The following is a 2,591-nucleotide window of genomic DNA, read 5'->3' as shown; positions in this document are numbered from 1 at the left end:
CTACTGCCACAGCCCCAGAGATGGCCGCGGCTTCTTGTTCTTCCTCTTGGTCACTCGGGCCCTCCCGCTGGCACAAGGGCCGTTGCCAACGCTCGTCGGGCCCGGAGGCGGGCTGTCCGTGCTGGGCCGGTCGAGCCGGTCGTGCTCCTGTTCAGGCAGATTGCCGCGTCTCCCTCCTCCGTGTGTGGACTGGTGAATCACGACTGCCCGGGCAGGCAGGGCTGACTGGATCTTCCGGAGGTCGAAGGCCGGCTTCGGCCGCTTGTGCTCTTGGAGGCGTCTCCACTGCTCTAAGCTGATTCCTTCGACCTCTGTGTCCCCCGGGGACACCTGCGACCCAGGAGCTCTGCCGCTGGCGTCTCCCACAGGCTCCCCGGGGCCGCAGGGGTCAGGCTCCCCGGGGTGAGTGGGGTCAGCCGTGAGGGGGGCCGCTGCCCCTCCCCCAGCTCCCCCTTGCCACGCACCCTCCCGGGAGTAGAAGAGCACGTAGGCGCTCTGGCTCAGGGCAGCACTCTCGTCACAGGCGCTCACCTTGGCATCGTCCATCTTATACCACTGGCCGTTGCCCGCTCGCACGGAAGAAAAGTAGTGTCCTCGCTCACAGCTCCAGCCGGAGTGCACCAGCACGGCATAGAGCACGTAGCCCAGTGGCCTGCCTTCCGCTCAGACGTGTAGGGCTGCAGGTCGAGGCACTGGGGAGAGCGCACTTCCTGAGCCCTTTTGGCCCCGCTCACCTGTGTGAACCGCTTCAGCACCAGCACCAGGACCTGGGACGTGCTGTGCAAAGTCAACCTCTTGGTGGCAGGCACCTTCCGGAGACAAACGCCACAGTCATAGGCGTTTTCAGCGTCCAGCTTCTCGGGCTTCACCAGCTCTCTCAGAGCTTGCTCCACACTCTGAGCCGCCGTGATATCCAGGCTGATGTCCAGGTAAGGGTCGAACGTGTCCAAGACTCCGAGGCAGTGGAGACACTGGATCTGAGACCTCCAAGTCCCGCTGAAGATCTGCCGGATGAGGGTGGTGTCCTCGGAGGGATGGCCCGTCGGCTGGGATGCACTCAAGCACCCTTGCTGCATGGCATTCAGAGTGAACATCAGAACCTCGTGGGCATCTTCCTGCTGGTGTTTGTGCAAGCCCGGCAGCAGGTCCTTGTGGGGCCGGATCACCTCTCCCGGGTGAAGGAGGGCTCGGGTCACGTGAGCTCGCATGGCACAGAGCGTGCAGGAGGTGCGGGCCGGACAGAGGGTGGCGTGCTGCTGGGACACCATCCAGCTGGCCAGGGGCGGCGTGTGGCTCAGACACTGCAGCGCTGCATTCACGTAGCAGGTGTTCCCCAGATTCTGAAGCCCAGCCCAGACCCCCCACGGCCCCCTCCAATTCAGGGCGACTTGGTGGCCAGGCGCCAGCCCTGCTGACCCAGGAGCCAAGTCACCCCGCTGGGGCCGCCCAACCGCCGGCGACTGCCCCTCACGGACACAGGGTCCCCGAAGGGCATCCGCACCGTTGACGCTGGGCCGACAACCTTGCCCTCCGGGGAAGACATGGAAGGGAGATGGACACGCACCACCCCCTGCGCCGAAGCAGCCCCCGGGTCTCCAATCAAGGCCCACGAGTCTTTGCATCTCCTACCTGCAGCTGCACGACGACGCCTCCTCCCCTCAGACGGTGCTTCTCTGAGAAAGGGCCTGGGCCCCGACCCCTCGGGCCTTTCATGGCTTTCCCACAGCCCCACCCCCGCATGCGCAACCTCCTCATTGGCTGAGGCGTCCGAGGGCGTGCTCACTCCCACTCCCGACATCCCACCACCGACACTTTTCTCCGGGATTCCCCATGACAAAGCCCCGCATGCACTTCCGATCTGGCCCTGGACCAAAGGGCTCAGGATGCAAATGATTCGGGGGGGCTTTGGCCTTCCAGACTTGCCTGCTAGACAGTCACTGCAGGGCTTCCAAGTTCAGCACACACATGCGGGCTGGGGAGGAATTCCGTGGCCTCACCCTTCAGATCCTAACACACTTGTGGGAACATATGTCTGCCCACCTACCCTCTCCCCTTGAGGGGTCTTCCCACCCCAGACCCCTGCCTGAGGACAACCCCTCCCCGGACAACAAGAAACCCTTGCCTCAACTTTGCCCTCGACTGAGGTCCACTCCCATTTCTATGCTTTCTCACGAGCCACTCTTCTAGCGTTCAGGGTCCTAGCACCAAAAGATGCCGCGAGTGTGGCACATATGCTTTTCGCCCTTTGGGGCCGTTGGTCATGGTCCAAAGCGAGCTCTTTCAGAAAGCCATAGGCTCGCTGCAACTTTGGATTCATTTCTTCAGCCCCTTTGCAATCTTAGTTGTCTTGTTCTTTCTTTTTCGTTTTCTTTTCTTTCTTTCTTTCTTTCTTTTTTTTTTTTTTTCTTTCGTTTAATTTTTAAGTGTTTTTTGTTTTTTTGTATTTTCTCTTCATTTTATTTTTTTTGTAACTAACAGTTCTTATCCTCTAAGATGGTGTGACAAAAGTTAAAATGTATCACTTTTCTCTATATCCACTGATCCAAAGCATGTTATTCGCACCATGAACTTTCCAACAGACTATGGGCCCT

At 59.9% G+C, this 2,591-nt stretch overlaps 1 pseudogene; it reads right to left on the bottom strand.

Annotated features, from left to right (window-relative positions):
• Positions 1-471: 471 nt before the first annotated feature.
• On the bottom strand, positions 472-1,622 carry LOC133040027 (ubiquitin carboxyl-terminal hydrolase 17-like protein 6; annotated as a pseudogene).
• Between the last annotated feature and the right edge of the window lie 969 nt (positions 1,623-2,591).

This window comes from Dama dama, chromosome 20 (assembly GCF_033118175.1).
Source record: "Dama dama isolate Ldn47 chromosome 20, ASM3311817v1, whole genome shotgun sequence".
NCBI classification, from domain to species: Eukaryota; Metazoa; Chordata; class Mammalia; order Artiodactyla; family Cervidae; genus Dama; species Dama dama.
The sequence above is the reverse complement of the archived record's forward strand: the minus strand, read 5'-3'. Positions and strand labels throughout refer to the sequence as shown.